Consider the following 21,395-nt stretch of genomic DNA (forward strand, 5'->3'; position numbering starts at 1 on the left):
CTTGCACACAATGCTGTTTCCCCCACAGCTCCTCTGTACCCAGGGCATGAACTAATTGTGCTTTAGGCCAAGCTCCATGGTGACCCAAAGGCCCTGACAACAAAACTTTGGCAACATGGGTAAAGCTGATTTAAGACTGGCAGCATCTAAAACAGCATGTCCCCATGGTCTTAAGGGAGTTAACCTGTTTGGGCTCCTGGAAGGCTGCCAAACTGAGTGGCTGAGCAGTGTGGGCACAAGGGTTATTTCGCAGTCCCAGGAAATCAGGGCCAGGCCGGATGACATTTTCAGTCTGAAATAAGTGCATGAGATTGCGCAAATTCAGTTTTGTAATTTAAGGATGTAGTCCTGAAAGCAGTGCGCTCTCTGGAACCTGTAAAAAAGCCTCCAGTGGTAAATCCAAAAGTCCTCTTGGGGAGGAGTGTGACAGGACTCTTTATGAATAAAGTTAAATGTATACACACTGCTTATGGGTTTTATACGTCCAGTTTTACAAAGATGTATTTGTTTCTGACATTCCATATGCTCTATCCTTATTACTGTGACATGCCCATTAATCCAAGAAAAACATGTAGGTCAGATTGTTGTCAGTGAGATGAGGACTGAGCAGCAGCTGTCCCCACTTTGGGAAACATAAAGATTCTTGATTCTCCACAGCTGAAGGAAGAATTGAAAATAGAATCAAGCCCTCTCTACCAGTGAACAGAGAAACATAAAAACAGCACCATTATTTGTGTGAAATATAATTAAAAATTTCTAGAATAATATTCTAGAGCTCACAAGGAAAAAAAAAAAAAAGCGATGTCAGCAGTGTAGCACTGGGAAACTGAGGGTCATAAGATAAGCTTAGAAACCCTTAAGGGAGGGAAATACGACTCAGAAGGATTACAATATATGAAAAATACTTCTAAAAAAATCCAGAGGCAATGAATTACATTTCAGAAATTCCCTTAACAACTTTATAACTTCATTTTCAGTAAAAGTAAAAACACTCAGAAGTTGGCTGGTTACTCCTTCTGTTTCTCCTGTAAATGAAACAGGCTGTCAAAGACAGCTTCTCTCTATGTCAGATTCACACACTAATATTTTCCAAGAGAGAGGAATTCCGAGACTTTCACCAATTAACATGATGATATTTTTATGCACACTGTTTAGAAACATTGATGCTGCAGTACCCATTAGCTGGGCACAACTTTTTCCATTTGAAAAATAAAATAAAACATTATTAATCAATGTTCCATAATGAGAGGTGGAATTATTCTTATTTTATTTTATTTTATTTTATTTTATTTTATTTTATTTTATTTTATTTTATTTTATTTTATTTATTTTTTTACATCAGGGTGGCTAGAAGTTGAACATATTCTTCTGTATGCTTGATAGTTATCTTTAAATGGCTTTGTTTGTCAGATACATGATCATATCATAAACCTCTTTACAAGCCGTGATGCAGATTTGGTTAACGTAACCCTAACATTTGTGCCAGAAGACTGCTTGTGCCTAGTTAGTCTTTCAGACTGTTCTTGGTAGTGCACATCTGCTTCTGAAAACAGTATTACAAAATGGTTACCTCTGTCTCGTCAGCCAGAAAACCTAAAGACGTACGCGCATAGGTAACTACAGGAAGACATGTCTCCTTAGTGTGTCAGGACCCTTGTGTATCTATGAGTAAAATAAATTAAATCAAAGCATTAAGGTATTTACAAAAATATAGGAAGCCTTACACGCCGATTCAGTTTCTGTGTGATTCAATGATTCCTAGAAACTTTAGGAAGCTCAACACAGGTATGTTAATAAAGGGAGGGTGGTCGCAGAAGCTGAAGGCTTCCTTATAACCTCCCAAGATACAGCATTTCTTAGGATCTAGTCCAGTATTTCTGGCTTTTAAAAATCGTACACAGAAATTCATTTTGACATCCCTCACAGATTGGCCTTGGTTATTCTTGAAATAACATACTTCTCTTTTATAACCTACAGGCAGTTAAAAACTAGCTACCTAGTTGATTTACAAGAAAATACAGTATGATGTAAGATATAAGGCTTTGTGAGGTAATAGATTTCTTTTGAAATCTTCTATTACTTCTTTTGTTCCCTGGGGAAAACTATTATTGTTGTCAGCTGCTGCTTCAAAAATGAAAATAGGTCTCTTTCTGTTGGGACCTGAGGGCACTAAAGGAGATTAAGAGGCCTGACCAGCTTCACCTGGGGCTTCCTCTCGCCCCTTCCATGGGCCTTGGAGCCCCATTTTGATTCAGCCTGGAGCATTTCAGATCTTTTCTGAACTAAGTTGTAGGAGCGTAGGTCTCCAGTGCAGGCAGAGCCTTGTCTGTGCCTGGCCGCGGGCCTTACTGATCCTTATCGGCATCCCTGCTTCCTGGCCTGGCTTTGGACTGCCACCATGGGCCTACCTAGCGGTTACTGTCCTGTGTCTGACTCTGGTTGCTATTGCAAGGTCTGATTCTGACTCACACCCCTGGCTTTACTTTACACATTGGATTTACATGTTGATCTGGCCTCTCAGCTGAAGCAGACTGCTAGCGAGGCCTGCCCTGCTCACCCTGCTCAGGAGTCGGGGCTGCTACTGGCCATAGCTCCTCAGCCTGTTGATCCAAGAACTTGCCTTCCTTGAAATAGCAAAGACTCTGCTAAACTTGGAAGACTTAGAAATTAATTTAAAATAACCTTAAAAAGTGAAGTATTTTCTTGGATTTGCTGAAAAAAAATATATATAATATTATCAGAAAGCTGGAGATTGAAAGAGACTAATTATACTTTAGTAATTGTCACTTTTGTCTCCCAGCAAAATGAGAAGCATAAAAAAAGATGGTAAGTCAATCTGACTGTTGATTTTTTTTTCCCTCTTTTTAATCAGTTCAAATGTTAAGTAAAAATAAAGAAGATAGCCTGGATTCTTTGCTCAGTAATTTTTCTGTAATTAAGATAGACTGATTTATGTTGGATGTGAATACAGTCCTGTGGGTTTTAGTATTTGCACTTATGTGTGCAAGTATATGTAAAATGGGAGTCTTAAATGAGGAGAAAACTGTGCTACTATTAAAAAGAATATCAAAACTTCCATTAACTTCAAAGGAAGAAGATGGAAAGAGGCATTTCCAATAAAGCCTGTGTTTATAACTGTTCATCCTAGAGAGATTTATAAAGCAATGTTACTCCACACCTGCCATAAGGGTATCATGACTTCTATTCTTACATATAATCATCAGGCATATACACAATTTCTTTTTCTAAGCAGAGCTCTCAAATTAAAGTGTTTTTTTTTTTTTTTTTTGTTTTGTTTTTTTTTTTTTTTTAAGTACCTACCAGAACATATTAAAAACATTGAACTATTTATTTTATTGAAAAACAGCCTTTTTCAGTTTGATATCAAGAAAAAAGCTGAGAGATGATAAAGGGCCTCTTCCCCTGTTTTTTCTTTCAGGGTTGGTGAGTTAGCAGTGCTTACAGTGTCATAACACAGTGGCAAGCTGCGTTGCAAGCTTTAAATGAGTTTGGTAATGGCTTTGGAAAGAGTTTGTAAAATGACTTTAAATGAGAGAATATCCTGTTTTGAAGATTTCATAAATCTCAAGAAGTATAATTGGAAAAAAAATGCTGCTCTAGTTACTTAGTAAAAAGCAGGATCTTTTCAGCTTTCGTAGTTGGCCTTCAATTATTTAGGCCCTCCAGATAGGCAATACTATATGGCAATTCTGAGGCTTGTTTTGTTACAACTCCCAGAGCTCTCTGTTTAAAATTAGATAGCAATGTTCAATTGCCAGAGCTGTAGCCGGTGTTTAGCTTTAATCTTAATTTTAGATAAATATGATATTGTTTTATAGAATTATTTGGCTTTAAACACGAGGCTTATAAACAGAAGCAATAAATTAAATTCCACTGAACAATTTTGTTAGAGCTTCATTGGAAGGCTAGTTGGGTCCAGTGTTTTCCTCATTCTTCAGATCCTCAAATACTTGTTTAATTTGCCTGCAGAGAGTAGTTCTCTAGGTAACAAAATGAATTGCTGAACAGAATAGGTGCTTGTCTTTAAGATCAGATCATTGTAATATTTGTTTCAAGTGACTAATCTTGCTGTTTTGAGCAGTCTTCTGAAATAATGGTTGAGAAGTTAAGGATTTATTTTTTTTTTTTCCCACAAGTTCCTGAAAAATCAGAGCTTTCATGATTTAAAAAAAAAATAAATAATAAAAAATCTGGTCTTGCTAGTTCTACTAACTTTAAGAATATTTGTAACTGTCAGAAGGATGAATACATTTCTCACACTTAAATTTTACTTAAAAAAAAAAAAAAAAGAAGAAGAAGAAATGTTCTTGATTCTAAGCAGTCTTTAAGATTTCAATCTATAGGTAAAAACAAATGTGATATTTTTATTTTCAGTCATGGGGATTAAGTTATGTTGGAAGTTGCTAATTTACAGATAAACACTTATTTGCTTCATTGTTTGATGCTTGATTGTGCGCTTACAGTATTTGATAGCAAATAAAAATGGAATCTAGCAAGTGAGTTTGAGTATGTACTTCATCCTTGTTAGTCCAGAGTCCTTGCAATTAGTGTGGAAGTTGGCACATACAGACTTCAAGCTTTTTTTCTTTCTTCCCATTTATTCTGGACTGATGAGAAACAGCAACAAAACTCCATCTTCTATTGATAATTAACTTCTGTTTTAGCATAAAAAATAGAAGACTTTGAGTATGTTAAACAAAGTTCCTTCCCTCCCCCCGCCCTCTTGCAAATTGTCATTTTTCTTTTCTTTTTTTTTTTTTTTTTGTCTTTTCCCAACTTTTGTGAAATCTTAGTTCATGATTCAGTTTTTAGATAGTACTTCTATTAGTATTTACCCAGTTTATTCAGTTCCCTGAACTTGAAGGTATCAAGAAGGAGAAGCTGCATGTCTCAAATATGGAAACTACTTTGTATTTTATTCCTGTGTTCGGTCACAGCAGCTGGATGAGAAATGTAATGAAATATTTGGTACTCTTGGTGGGAGGACATACAGCTTTTCGTCTGTTGTGACACGGTTTTAGATGTTGAGCTAAACTCAGGTGTCCTCTTAGTTTGTGAAGCAGTTTGGAATATGTGAATTTTCTAGTTTTCATTGCTTTCTTTTAATTCTCCATCATAAAAGACTAGATTAATAGCTCCATATAGCCCAATGAGACAGAGTGAGCTCTGTGGAGCTTAGAGCAAAACATGACCCGAAGCGCTGACAGTCAAAGCATTCTTACTATAGTAGAGGCCTGATTTCTTGTAACTGGATTATGCGCAAAGTGTTGCGTTGCCCATGAGTGACTTTGGCATTACCTTGGATGACCAGTCTCTCTCCCTCCCTCTCTCTGATTAGAGTGATTTCTGTGTTTTTTGTTTTTTGTTTTTTTTCATCCCCTTCCAATTCTGCTTCAGGCAGAATTTTGCTCAGTTAAAGGATTAACTCAATCATATGAGAAGCAATTCAGGATGCAACATAGTTATTTACCCTGAAAATTTTGCTTCTGCAATTGGTACTTAATGCTGCGGCAATGAGTGTAAGCTGGCTGTTACAATCAAATGAAAACTTATGTGGTCTCTTCTTTGCTAAAAACATTCACTGGTTTTAACAGAATAAAGCAAATATTGGGAAACTAAGAGAAGTGGCAATCACACAACATTGTGCCCAATATTCAGAAAACAAAATGTTTTGAAATCTTTTGGTTATATACCGATGGCAATTAAAATAATGTTTTTATATTATTGTCTTCAGCAGACTTGACTTTATGTTGTTGGAAATAAGAAAGGAAAGCAATTTTTATTTTTGAAAGTTACCTATTGGAATAATTGTGGTCCTTGGACTCACTTCTCTTGTTCCGGTGTTTTGCTATGTGAAATAAGTACGGGGTCATATTTCATAAAGTTACCAGGAGACTAATCATATGTGTAATGCTAAAGGTGATACACTGAAGTGTTTACAGTGTTAGTTTGTGTATAAAACTGATAATACTGAATTTGCAAGGGTGTCAAAACTGATGATACCAGCGTATTAGTCTTTATCACCGACTCTAAAGGTCTCTGAAAGATCAGTTCTCATTGAGGTCTCTCTGCCTTATTCCCTTGGTTAATGTATATATTATACTGACTCAGTGTGTGTGTATATATATATTCCCATGTGTGGAGATGGTGATGCTAATTTTTGTAATTTCTGTTGTTACCATGTATGTCCTACATACTATTTGCTAACTTTCTTAAAGTTGCTACAACTGTAGAATGAACAAGAGAAAAAGATCTTCTCAGCCACTTAATCTGGCCTTTTTAAGTGGTGTATGCAAAGGAGCTCTCACTGGTGATATCACTGGTGAGTAGGAAATAGATATCGATTATCTTCTGTTCTGCTCATCTCACCAAGTTTCCAGAAAGGAATTAAATGCCTTCCTATCACCCAACTGGCAGTGGAGGAATCTTGGTGTCTGTAGCCATCATCGCCCAGCCAAACCTAGCTAGCAAATATTCTCCTTATGCCTTCAGATTACAGGGCAGCAGGTCAATGCTGTGTCTCATAGATGGTCGAAGGGGATTTCACTAAGCTCCGTAAGAGGCTGTGTAAAGAAACCAGTGATTGTTCAACTTTAGCAGCACTGGAGGTACAGCCCCATATGCTATGGCCCAGCAGGCACTGCGGTGGTTGTTGCTAGACATTGAAATATTTCTTGCTTAGTACGTTGTTTTTCCCTGCCAAGGATGGATTGTAGTCTATTTTATGTACTAATAAAAGGTATCTTGGAGATTAAGTGTTTTAGTGTACTTACTTCCAAGAGTTGTATGTCATTTTCTTGTCAGGCTCCAGCCTATTTTTCCCTCCCACAGAAGCCCACCACAGGAGTTCAGAAATGGCAGATGTCAGTGGTCTGTCCCTATTAGCTTTTGTGCTGCACAGTCACCAGAACTAAAGATCTGCACTCCATGTTTTGCAGTGGACAATATTTGGGTGCAGTCGTGCTGCAGTGTAAGGCAAGGGGATGGTTTGGAAACATGAGAATGCCTTCAAGTGAAGGATGAACGTGTTGAATAATGAAGTGATTTTGAAACTGTAAGCTTGAGCAAGTATCTCACACCAGCAAACACTCGAATTTTGACTGAAACTGCTCATTGTGCTGTCATTAAAGAAGAAAAAGTGAAAAACAGACACTTCTATGTCAATCAGTCCAAATGCTAAGGATCAGATGTATTATGTACTTAATGCAGAGAGCTCCTTCAGAATTAAATTTTGGCTGTAGTCCTTGTTCCTAGGCCTGAATTTTTGAGCCTCGCTGCATGCAGCTGATGTCATTCATGTGCACCCATGAGATTTGCGAGCAGAGATTGAAATGTAAATGTCTGCGCCCAAGTTTAGGGAAGAGGGGAGTTTTCTGAATTTTATACTAATGTGTGTGAAAGTACTGTTATGCCGTTACTTAGGGATCTAAATGCAGCTGGGTCTAGTTCATAGTTTTCATTTAAACTTTTATTGATTACTGACCCCAAAGAAATTACCCACAAACTGGAGCATGAAAACGTGTGCCGTGCAGAGGTGTATTTCATTTAATGTGGTAGTAAATATAGTTATACAAGAGGGAGACGAATCTTAGGGAGACTTGTCTGATGCTGCAGATGGTTTTTGCAAATACTGCGGTGGCTGGTGAAATCTCTGAAGGATAGGAAAAAAAAGAGTCAAGGCCACAACCTCAATTTAAAGCATAACAAAATTAGAAATTGAAAGGATTTGGGAGAGAATGCTCCTCTTAGGAAGAAATTGCGATTTTGTGTCTCTTGATATGCCACTGTATTTCTGCCCTTGTAATTGAGTGTTGTACCAAGGATGTACTGTGTGTCTGGTCTCCCTTTTTACAGTGAGTGGAGATTGGGGCTGATAACTCTTCTACACCTTAACTGCAAGGCCAAAGCCAGGATTTGGTGCAAAGATGTGCACCATCATGTGTGTGCAACAGAGCATGAGTTAATGCTGAATGCGTGCGTAATGAATTCACGGTAATACCATGTATTCAAAAGAGTTGAGTTAAAGAGTTGGATTAAATTTCAGATTATCAATTGTTTGTTATTTTTATAATTAATATTATTGTACTTTATTTTCAAAATACTTAATAAGCAAATGTCTACGCTGTAGACGGGTTTTAAGAGGAACAACTGAATTTGTCACCTACACGATACTCTGGATGGGATCAGAACATGGATAGGATCCATGTTAGCAAGCAGTTTATCTCTGGAATCGCTCGTGATCTTTGGAAGTGGCATTCAAAGTAATTATGTGAATCGAGAAGGAAAGGCTCAGTGTTGTGATTCTTTCACGGATATCTTCTTACTGCTTATTGGAAACATTTTTAAAATTCTTCTAGTTTGCGTTCTTTGACTGTGACTTCATCACCTGCAACTTGAAGTGCCTTTTATTCTGTGGTTACTGTATGTTCTTGTGGACTCTAAGGAAGACGTGTGTAAGAACACTCAAATTCATTTAATGTTGGGTTGTGTGTCATTGTACAAAGCCAATGTAGGCATCTTTTTTTAAAACTCTAGGGCTTGCTCTGTATACAAGACCTTGTCTACTGTTGTACTTACCTTGAATGGGTGTTTCTTATTGGAAATCCCCTTCCAATTTGATGTTTGTTGTTGTTAATATATATACTTGCATCCTAACAATATGTGACAGGATAGCGGACTGATAAAGCACGAATACCTCTGAATAAAGGAACTGTTCTGTCTTAGTAAATTTGTACTAAATATATATATTGAGAGAATGATTTCATACACTATTAGAGTATTTCCATGCACTAGCAGTTGATTCTGATGACACTGTTTCAAATTTAATATTTTTAATGTATCAAGCATAATTCTCTTCCTGAAGCCTTGACAGTCATTCTTTTCAAATGAACTAAAGGTTTCTTCTTTGCTTTGTAATTATTCCACAGATTAATATGTTGTAAAAGGGCTCATTTCTATGCCTCAAATTAAGCTAGTTCTGTTTCAGCTTTTTCTTAATTACTTGTGTAAGTAAGAGTCATAAACCCATGGCAGAGAACAAATTAGAAAAAAAATAAAAAATAAAAGGCGGCGGAGAGAGGTGGTGGTGGCATCTATTTGGCTTCTTTAATGATAAATTACTTAAAACTCTTTCTGAAACAGCCCCTACAAAGGAAATATTAAGGAACTTAATAGCCTATATGTAGTTATGAAAAGAACATAAAGTTTTCAGGCAGTGGTCTCATCAGGGACCCAATTGTAAACAGTCTGGAGTGTACCCACTTAATTATGTGAAAACCTGGCATGGTGCTCTGGGGAAGAATTAAACAATGCTAAACCTGCATCCCACACTCAAGTGGAATATTTAATCAAGTCAAAAGCTTTGTTGTACCCTATAGCAAGCCAAGTTAAATCTAGGCTGTTAAATATTTTATTAGTGTTGATGTTCATTCTAGCCATATATCAGATCATGGTAACAACAACAGAAGTATTTCTCTCAGTGTAGGGCTATGGTACGTAATTTTCATTGAAGCTTGGGATGGCTATTATGGAAAGTGGCCTCCAGAAAAGCTGCTTGAGCTAGGAAGTGGCCTGTGCTGAACTGTGTTAAGATCATCTGGATTCCATTCAGGAAAGAACAATTCATAAATGTGTGCCATTCTAGGCCCCATCAAATATATTAATGGATTAAAAAAAAAAAAAAAAAAAGGGACTATTGTACTAGTCCGTATTGTACTAGTCCACTGACATGGGCTATTTTTACTCAAACCCAAGGACACCTCTAAGGAAGAGAAAAACTAAAAGAAAAATTGTGTTTTTTTCCTTCAAGCTCAAATAACCAAAAAAAAAATAGGTTTCCTTGTATGATACTTTTGAAGCTGGTCATATCAAAATTATTTAAGCTTATATTTTAACCTTTTTTTAAACACTCAGTGCTTTGGCAAGCTAACTTTGACAAAAAGCAGGTTTGTCCTGCAGTTTGGCAAATACCACGCATACCTCTATTAGCTATGAATTATTTGTTATGTGTTCAGCGTTTTATGATGCTTGCAGTGGAGGGGCACCATAAAAGCAGTTATATGCACATTGTGTCAGAAATACATTTCTCATAGGTTTTGAAACCTGGGACATTGTTTAGGGATTAATGCATGACTGTGTGCCATAAAGTAAAATGATAGCTGTCTTCTTCCTTAAATGTTCATTTCAAAATGTACTAAATTCAGCTTTAAATATTTCTAGACACTAATGATAATTACAAACCCACCATTGTCTTTGGCAGTTTAACACAGATAAGCTTTGAGTGGAAAATGAATAGCTTTTAGTAAAAATAATGTATAGGTCAAGCAGCACATAAGAGGCCACATGTTCTAGTAGTACATACACATTTCTAGTGATTTTTTTTTTTTTGGAGGGTTTTATCCCATTGACACCCAGTAAATATAAATACTTCAGAAGTGCCAGTTAACTGAAAGTACAATGAAGTTATAGGTAGCTGAAAACAACACAGGCCTAAGGCCCAGCTTGGCCTTTTTCTATTTTCTGATTCTTGTTCATACAAGGCCAAAATAGATTTGGGCCTAGAATTCACACCGGCATTATTCTTGTGTCCACAGTCATTTAATTTATTAAAATAGAATTCAGTTTTCCTTCTGAAGAGGGAAATCAATAATGTTTTATTATTCTGTCACTTGATGCCTCTAGAAACCACCTTCTTGCTCCAATGTTCTGCAGTAATGAAGCCTCCAGTGTTGCTCCTTCACATGCTTGTAAGCTTTTTGAACCTAAAATGACCTCTTGTTTATTATGTTCTACAGAATAAGAGCAAATTCGGGGAGGGGGAAAGATTCATTACCTCGTCTGGATAATTATGAATGCCATATTAAATATTCCTCTGACTTTTCTCCCTTCAGAGGTGAAATGGTTCCCTTTATTGCAGTCCCTGTGGTAGGGCTGCTTGAAAAGTGTGGCTGTCAGCTGGGCTCTGAATTGGTGGAGTTTGCAGTCAGGATAATATCTAAGTTTCCCAGCCCTGAAACTTTAAAGTTTAGCTCATTAATTTTGTAACTGTTGGCCCTCCTGTACTCTTAATTAAAATAATAACAATAATTTTCAAATTCCAATGCTCTTACATTATCTTGTTTCCTCTGTTTATTTAATCAACTTTTTTTTTAATTTTATTTTTAACTTTTTTAAATTAATTTTTTTATCGTTGAAAATGTGAAAATGCATCATTTTTCTTTAGATGGCAAGTCAAACACATTTGGGGGTTTTCACGTTAGAAATTATGCAGACAAGTAATATGTAGTACATATCTTCTAGATCTCCAGTCTAAACAGAAATTAGAAGAATAACAGATACAAAGGCAAGGTGCTTTGTCCAAGGTGTTGCAGCTCTAGGAGCCAATATTTCTTGCTGCATTTTCCAAAATCTTTTGGCCTTTTCCAGATATTTTCCATCCTTCTCTTTGGGTTTATTGTTCTCTTATGGAAAAAAAAGATCCTTGCTTTTCTATTTCCTAGTTTGGATTGCAGGAGTGCTTTGTCTGCTTGTTACATTCATTTTCTTGCTTGCTGTGAGTACTGGTATGGATAAAATAGCTCTTCAAAATATCTAATCAAATTTTCTTTGAAATGGTCTTCACATTAGAGGAAGGCATTTTGTCTCCTATTGTGTAGCTTCACTGAAAAGCAAGCACATTTACACCCTAATCCTTCATTTAAGCACACTATTAATTCTATCCATATGACCTGTTGAGGCATATATATAAATAGAAAAGAAACTTTCATCTGATTATACAATCAAATATATAGGGCCTTGTAGTAATGGGATTGTGATGAGCATAGTTAAATTGATTTTTAGCACATTGTGATAGGGTAGGAATAAACTAAGTAGTTCTGAAAGTAGCTCTACTGCTGAGTACAACATCCTGACCCTTGTGTCAGTACCTTGCAAGCCTGTGATCTGATGTGATGGCCTTATGCTTGTTTATTTTGAGGTGTTTAGTTTGTGACTGAATTTGCATTTTCTGATGGATCTTGGTGCGTGTGGGTATTAGGTAACTTGTCAGATCATGATCTATCAACGTGATGTGTTTCAGTGTTTCCTCCTAGTCACTGACCGAAGTGTGCTGACTGTTGTTTTTACTAGGAAATAAATGCATATTTATTGCTCCAAGTCTGAGCTTTTTCTGGTACTCATACGAAGCCAGCACTGGGCTGGCTGCAAGCAAGCTGGTCTCTGTGTTGATGGATAGCTGCGGCGCAAAAGCTTTAATATAAAGGAAACATTTTTTCTCTAGAATGGATATAGAGATGAGGAAAGCCACTGAACTGATGGATTGAAACTGATGGAAATATGTTTTTTTCCTGTTTCTACACTTTGAAGGCAGAAAAAGCTTGTACAATGCGGGATAAATAGCTTGAATAACGTAATCCTATTACTTTTTATATGTCTGTATAGACAGTGCCTGTCTTGAGTCTCGCAATTGAAATACTAAGACCAACAGCTTTTATCTAAATAGGAAACAAAGGTCGCATTAACCACATCACCTAAAGATTTCCCATTTAGATTTAAGGCCGCTTTTTGACAGATTAGAGAATGCCAACAACACACAAAGCACTTTGTAAAAGGTTGCAGCGGTTAATACGTTGAGTTATTTTTCTCTGATTCCAACAGACAAACTCATGGAGTTCTTGCGTGAGAGCTTTCTGCAGGGTCTGTTCTGCATTCGATGTGTGCCATGCTTTGCTTTTGCTGTTGCCTTCATTTCCACAGGGCATCCGCCTCCTGAAAAGTGCTTCTTTAGCAGAAGTCTTTGCGAGGCTTTAAGTTGATCCTTTTTGTTGTCATTGTTCTGGTTTCTTTGTCTTAGGCATGTGAATATTTAGACAGAAGCCACAGTGGATTTCATAGGTTTCAAAAATTCTTTTCTTATTTTAATTAACACACAAGTCCTTCATGTCAATGTTAAATGCTTTTCACTTCTAGTAATATTATCTGCCTTTAATAGCAAATTGTTCTTGTAGTGGTGATGTTTTTTAAAAACAGACAAAAAAGCAGGAAGCAGGATCACTTGACAGGAGTAGAAAGCAATTACAGAAGCCTTCTATCAGCAGGTGTGAAGGGGCAGCAACACTTGGCAGGAAGGGAGTGAGCCAGCTCTGCTCAGGTCAGTAAACTTGGAACCAAGCTCAGCTGCAGGCAGAAGAGCAATCCTGATCATGGCTTCACTCTGTTCCCTTGAGACACTGTTGCTTGAGATCTTAGAATTTTTTTAAGAGCAGTACCAAACTGCATGAGATTTCAGTGTTGTGTTCAATTAGTTCCAAGGATCTGTACGGAAAAGATCACATTAAAGAACTTTCATTTAAAAGATGGATTATTTTAGGGACTGAGGTGGTACTAGCTTATCCGGAAATATCACTGTATATTAATTACTCGAGACCTTTTGATGTAATTCTTATGTCTGGTTATTGAGATTCTCAGTCTTATAATGTTTTATTTCATCTTCAGTAAACTATTGCAGGTGTACCCCTTAGTACTTTAAGCATTTCTTGCCATGGGTATGCTATCAGCATATTAAGAAAATAGGTAATAAAAAGAAGTCAAAAATGAGAATGAGTCTTGCTAAGAGTTGCATTTTAATGAATGCCAGTTCACAGACTAGTGGAATCTCTAGTACATGAGCAGCTCACTGAATGCTGAGATACTGGAAGATAAAGGCTTTGAATCAAATTCCATAAGCCATGCTTTTAAGAAGTGTGGGTTTTTCTTCTGGTATAAATTGCAACTTTTTTCTTTTGTAGAAACAAATAAATAGCTAAGCCTGAAGATAGTTACCTTAGATTTGCAAAACGTATTCCTGCAAACATCTATAGAGGTATGCTCAGTATTCCTGTGTATGCGTACTTGAAGAACCCCTGGCATCCTTAGGAACAGTTCTTCTCAGCCCGTGCCAATGGTTGACTCTTAATTTCAGTGTTGTAGGTCATTGTAGTTCTTGTGTGTTTGTTTATGCAGAGGAAATAAGTTCCTGATAAGCAGGTTTGTATCTTTTATGAGAAAACACGGTGTTGGTTGAATTGGGAGTTTCCTGCAAAAGTGTCATTTTGATCTACAAACCTTCACTGTAATGAGTGCAAAGAACAAAGTCACCACGAGAAGGAGACTAATGAAAACAAAATCTAGCTGTAATAAGAGACCAGCAAGAACAGTCTTTAGATAACTCTGGCTTCAAAAAGCTGACAGTTTAATTAAAATCATTATTGGGAACACTAGGTAACACAGCTTTGCATTTAATAGAAATGTTTTGTAAAAACGAATGTGTGACTAGCCAGTAACCATTAATTTAAATTTTGAAATGGAGGATAATGGCTATTAGTAGGCATTTTTGCCATCATCTTGCACTGTTTGGTGTCTAGCCATGTTACAGGCACAATAAGATGGTGGTCTGGCTTTGCATTTTGCTGTCTTGCAAAATGGAGTCATTTCAATGTTTCAGCAAGATTTTGGATGCTATTGAAGCAAAGCATATATATACTTAAGTACAGAGCCTTATGTCATGGAAAGAAAAAATATAAGAAAAAAGGTAATTACTTGTGTGTTTTTCCTATCCTATTAACGCTAATCAAGGATGTGCTTACTGTCTTGAACGCTTTTAATAAAAACTTGAGTTTCAGGTGGGATTCATTTGGGATGCAAGATGAAAACCTTTTTGAATAAGAATATTGATAGCTTCCCTTCAAACCTCAGAGACAGTTGTTTCTAAGCTTATCTTTGCAAAGTTCATGCAAAGCTTAGTGTATGTCTTGCTTATCTTTTGCATGTTGTAGTGCTTCAGAATACTGCTTGACAATCATTTACTTTACACCACTGTGAGTGAATAAGAATTAATCCAGCTTTACAGCGAGGCTGAAAGAACTGAGGCTAAGCGATTTCCTCAAGGTCATCCAGAAGATTATTGGCAGAGCCAGGATTAAAACTTACTTTTTAAATCCTAAAAGATGAGAATTTGTAACAGGGCCTGAATTAGGGGGGAGGCATGGGGTGGGAGAGGAAGACTCTTAGGAATGTATTAAGCAAATTGAAATACTTTCTTGCAAGCAGCTTGTTTCTGCCCCCCCCCAAAAAAAAACACGTAGGCATACGAGAAAAGAATTTCAATTTTTCTCTTTTTCTGTCTTTCCTTTGCAATTCGAGGTGCTTAAGATTAAGTGTTGGGACCAAAGTCTTCAAAGCTTCCCTTCTCATCCCCCCGGTAGGTAGGTCCCCTTGGAATTTATGTTCACGTAAATGGGGAACGAGAACTTGAGTCTGGCTCAGAAGAGGTATTTATATATGCTTTATTTTTAACCTTCATATAAACCTCTACTGTAAGAAGATTAGAGTCAATCTGGAAATTTGAGTTTAAAAAGAAGTCTATGTATACCTCTGTTTTGATGATTTTAGTTGGCTCTCTGTCAAATATAGTTTAATTCTGCTAGGGAGCTGGCTTCTAAACAAAATCTGACTAGCCCTAAAAAAATCCAGAACCTTGAAAGGCACACATATCATTAGTATGAGACTTTCTTGTGTGCATGCAGCGGGGGTTAGATGCCAATGATTCTTTGTGATGTTACTACAGTGTGTGGCTTTCTATTTATGCTGTGAAGCATGTTTGTATATCAGGAAGCTAAATGAGGGGAGAGTCTTCATTAGCGCTCGTTTTCCCCCTGTTTTTCTAGGCAGGCACAAAACTGTCTGTTGTCTGGTTCAGAGTTTAGACAGAAGTCCTAATTAAAAAGTATCATAAAAGCTTAAAGGGTGTTCAGGTGACTTGTTAGGCAGCCAAATATGCCACATGCTACTGAGTCCACAGAATGCATATCTGTGGAAGCATTGACAAAACAATAGTACTTGGGCTATTTAGATTTAAAACATTATTGCACTTATTTCATGCTAAAACACATTTAAGGAACCTTGTATAATACTTCTTGAGTAAACCTCCAGAGCAAGTTTTTTTCATACGTCCATTTAAAAGCTTTTAAACAGACTCCTTTTCAACCTCCAGTGTTTATTCTAGTTAACTGCTCCATAATGTATTTTTGCTCTTCCTTATAAAAGAGTCCTGGATCACAGATACATCCTCATGATCCTGTAGGTAAAGTTTCAGTTCTGGTGAGTTGCCTTACTAAGGGAATTCCTTTTTTTTTTTTCTTGCCAAGCTGTGCCATGGAATTTCCCTACCTAGATAAACTACAGGCAGCATAAATTTGACCTCGTCCATAGGTCAAATGACCAGTTGACATCCCTTGTTGCTCAGAAACACTAATACTGAACTTTTCAACATGTGGTTATTTCTGGTACTATGCCTCATGTGAAGTAGCTTGACATTATTTCTGCATATTGGATCCGGAGTTCAACCAAGACATCAAAACATTTGTTTATTCTTCAAACTTGTAGATCCCAGTTGCCTTAAGTTTATGCAATAATTCAGAAACCAATCCTGAAAGGATAAATATTTCTGTGCATGTAAGGAAAGAGCTGCATGGAACATCTGCTTGTCAATTGCTTGAATTTATTGTGGCCAAATACTTAAGAATTTTGACAAAATGAACCCCAGGAGAAACTATTCATCTTCAGAGTGGTCTTTTGGTTATAATTTTGTATGTGTAGAAACTCCATTAGTTCGTAAATGTAATGGCATCATCAGGCTTTGTGGATCCTAATAACTTCCTGGGGATTCCTCTACAACTAATTTGAGGAGGTGATCTGAGGATTTGGCATGAGAATGCTGTGATGCGCAGTGAGCTGAATCTGTGTATTTTCAAACAATGTGTTACTGCAAACTGCGAATTTCAAACTTCAACACACTGGTTATTACAGCACATCTGGCATTGCCTGCTCTTTCAGATGAGAGCTTGTATTCTTCCTGATAACTTATTAAAAAGACAACTTGAGGTTTAACAGTGTCATTTAAATGGGCAGAGATGGTGACAGTTTTTCTGTAATTTTGGGTGGGACTTTCTTTGCCTTGTTCTTCTTAAAGTATTTTATGGACCGCAATGAATTGGAAAGTGTTATACAAAAAAAAAAAAAAAAAAAAAGTTTTTCCCAAAAAAGATTTATTGCCTTTGTGGTGTTTAATCATAAGTGATGATGAGTATGTATCTTTTACCTGGGGCTTCAAACTAGATCATACCTCATTATGCTGAAGCTCATGCATCCTGCTGAGATTTGCATGTACTCAGTGGGGCAGAACTTTGCAGCTGTAGTTCATGAATGAGCCATGCTGTAACTTTTTGGCTGCCCATGATGCGTAGAAATGGTTTCATAGTAAAGGAATTGTTTCCTGAGGTCTAGAAACCTCAAAAAAAAAAAAGTCAAAAACCTCAAAAAAAGTCAATTTGAGGGGCCAGCCATAAAGCTCAAATCTCCACAATTCCTTAAAAATATCAGAAGTTACCTGAATTCTGTTTGGAACAGAAGATCTTTCTAGGGATACAAAAAAAAAAAAAAAAAAAAAAAAAAAAAAGGACAAGAACAAATAAGTTTGCTACAACTTTTATCTACCAGTAGAGGTGCATTTATTGGCTCGTATGCTTATATAATATTTACTTCATTTATGAATTCATTTATAAGCAGTCTTTTCCCCACCCTATTAAGAGTAACTTAATCTCGCTGTACTTAAGTTTGTGTCTTACATTTGCACTGTTTACTGGGTGCTTCCAAAAATGTGGCAGAGATCTTGACAAAAGAGGAAAGAAGAAGTGGAGGAAAAAAAAGACTAAAAAGTAAAAAGGTTCTTAAATCAGGGAGCTGTCAATAACATCACACAAACTAAATTTAACAGCTAATTTGCTGGTGACATAAATATAATCCATGTAATTCATGCATCTAATACAATCTGTCACTTGTGTTTGAGGAGAAGAGCAAGGCAGCATCTAATATGTGGAAGAAATATGAGTTTGTAAGGTGAGTGACAGAAATGTTCATTACTTCAGTTCTTTCCTATGGTGCTCCTCCCTTTTTCAGGGAATTTTTTCAGCTCTTAAGAGTTTGATCATAATGAAGTCCTGAATTATTATGTTGAAGGGACAGAGATTCTGACTTCATCCTTGTCCAAAGGTAGGAAAGAGGCCATGTGCTGTTTGAGATCAAAGATATGTGTAAGTTGATATCAAATCTCCACCACTCTTTCCATATCCTTTCCAGACTATTAGATGCACGTAGGGGAGTAAAAGTCTGTTATGCGGTGTGTGACAGACGAGAGGCAATCCAAATGCTATAAAAGACAACTGTAAGGATGTGCTGCTATAAAATAATTTTAGAATAATGGTAGAGTTGCAACTGGAAATATAAAACAGGAGGGAAGAAACTCTGGGACATTGCAAAATACTTGAAGCAAAACCTAACAAAATTTCCAAATTGCTACTTTATTTTTCTATCGCTTTTATAAACGACATATCATGATTTGTAGTACTGAAACTACAGAAACTGTGGTACAGAGCAAAATCCTATCAGTTGTAGCAGCACAAATTGTCATAAACTTATCAAACCAATCCCATTGTAGAGAGATCAAGACACTGACTTCAGGTTACAATTGTAGCCAAGAAACTAGGGGTATAAAAAGAGCTGCCATAATTCATATTTGGGCTAATATTTCATGTTTCACTGCGGTTTGTTTTTTTGCTCCCTGTAGGGTTTTGGAGGAATGGGAAAATGGAGCATACAACAATTTACAAAGCTGGTTTCTATAGCTAGGGACAAATTTTGAGAGTGACTTAATACCACGGCTGAGGGGAGGTACGACTCTTCCAATTAACTACATCTTCATAACAATATAAAATGCTGCTGTATACAATTGTATGGGGAAAAAAAAAAATCTACTGTGAAATCTTTCTTGCTGTGACAGGCATTAGTTCCTGTAAAAACGTTTTCTATTTATTATATGTTGGCATTTGGGAGCGCAGAGACACCATAGCACACTGCAGACAATGTGATATTTATGTGATGTGATAGATGCATTTATCCACAGGCATTTTTCTATTGGCTTAAGAGATGGTGTTGATCTGCAAATGAAGATGTTCTGCTTGCAGAATGGCCAATGGAGGAAGCAACTTAGTGCCTCTGGCTCTTTGTTCATGTATATTGTACTCCTATTATATTCTTTTGTTAAAGCCAATGGCTAGCTCTCTTCTGAATTGTACCTGTGGCATTTATCAACAAAGCATAATGAAGACAGCATATTGTCTATAAGCTATTCTTCTACAAACGTGAAAGCTCTGAACTTGCTTGGAGGTTTTTAAAAACAATCCTTCTAGTTAAGTACTTTTGAGTGTTGCAAATGCTCAAATATTTAAGCTTGAACAAGCAGAACAAGCAGTTCCAACTTTAACCCCCAAGTTCCAACTTTAACCTTTTTTTTTTTTTTTTTAATATAAAGATGAAACTGGAGACATTTTGTTTTAGAAAAGTATAAATATAGATATTTTAGCCAGTTTTACATTCGCTATTACTTTGGGGAAAAGAGCTCATTGTTCTCTGTCTGCGTAATACTTGTTTTTTCGCCATCATAGTCTAACTTTATGTCAGCTCTTAATATGCATCCTTGTAAAAGCATCACTTTTGTACCGATTTCATACGTATCTCACTGACTTAATCTTAAATGATTATTAAATGGTAGTGTATTTATTGGCATGGCCTTTAGGATCCTCAGTGAGATCTGGAGGCTTTTGAGTTATAAAAACAAGCAATAGCTGTTTCAGAGCTGGAAATCTGAGCAGGTAGCTTGGGGAGGAGAGGGGAAGTGCATCTACAGTGTAGCTATCACTACATGAGACTCTTTCAACAAAATATATCCTCATGAGAAAACAGTTCTGCTAAAAAGGAAACTTTCCACAAGTACATACCAACTTCACTGAAACTTAATTGTGAAAGAAAAGTTGAAAGGAGTCATTTAAATAAATGTCAAAACACTTCGTTTCTGGAAGAGAATATCTTGAATTTTTCCAAGTGTGTTAATTTTTATACTATACAGTGCTGAAATCTAATATTCCTCTTGACTCAAAATACCTGAAATTTTAGTTTTATAGGAAACTCATAGTGTCCCTTGAGTGAATTGTGATGAAAATTGATTTCACAATTGATGTTTTTGGTGGCTTTGACTAGGAAAAAACAAAAACAAAAAACATATTGTACTCTTAAACAGGCTTCTTAGGTGTTTCTAATATTTTTGCATGGATATTTTTGCATGGAATTCACATCTTAGATGTATACAAGAGCAAAGATCAAAGCAAGGTATGCAAGGGAAAAAAAAGTCAAGCAGGAAGAGATCAAGTGACATTGGTAACCAGAATGAGGTTGAAAGCATAAAGCAAGGCATGTGGTACAACTCAGGCAAGGCTAGACTGAAAAGATGTAAAGGGTGGTTGGAACAACCAGTAATAGGAGATAAGAACACTTTGCAAATCACTTTGGCATCAGTGTCAGAAAGCCATTGCTTTTTTTTGCTTCAGTCTTACCTGCATTTTGGAAACTTTTGCATTTCTAACAGCCCATTGTGAACATTTTATCATGGTGTTAAAAACTACTTCATATTTTAAAATTACTGAACCCCAAACTTATACTAAACCATATCTTTTGATATATTTTTTTTAAGCCTGCGGAATGTCTTATTCTTGATTTAATAAAAAGGATGAGCTCATATCTTGCTATGTCATCAGGTTAAACCTTTAAACATAGATTGCCAGGTTTGTCACAATCGTTGCCAGTGAACATTTAGTATGTCTGCAGTGAATTAAGTACATGTGACAATAAGATATTAAGCACTGGGAAGGAAAGCCAGACTAGGTGAAGTCAGAATTCCCCTGTGCCCCTTTTGCCTATGATTGCCAAAGCTTCTCTCTGTGCTTGCTGTAATTCCAGCTGTTAATGCAGTGCTAATCACAGCAAGGGAACAGCTCCTACATGGCTAGGTGTGGTAGGGACCAAACCAGCTTTAACACTTCAAGGTTTACTTTCAATCTCAGTTTGGTGAGAGGTTTTAGAGGAGAATGTATTGATACTGTTTCAATAAGATGATTAGGTTTTCTCAGATATGATGAAGCCAAATATAGCATAGAAAATGATAGTAAAAAGTCATTTTTTATTATTTCATGTTATTTCTGCAAAGCTCTTTTTATTATTTGCAAAACAAAGGACGGGGAACATTGAGTGAAAATACTACTGATGCTGCACTGTGAAGTCATTCGCTACTGTATTCATTGGCTGAATTTCCAATTCTTTTATTTTCCAATGTGTGCTTTGGATAAAAATAATGTATGTGCTTTTCCTTGGTGTTTGGCTGAAACAAGATCATACCGATGTAGAATCACTTCTGACTGGCAAAGCACTCTCTGTTAGTGTCAGCAAAGGGA

This window comes from Aythya marila (genome assembly GCF_965140915.1).
Source record: "Aythya marila genome assembly, chromosome: 12".
In the NCBI taxonomy this organism is placed as follows: domain Eukaryota; kingdom Metazoa; phylum Chordata; class Aves; order Anseriformes; family Anatidae; genus Aythya; species Aythya marila.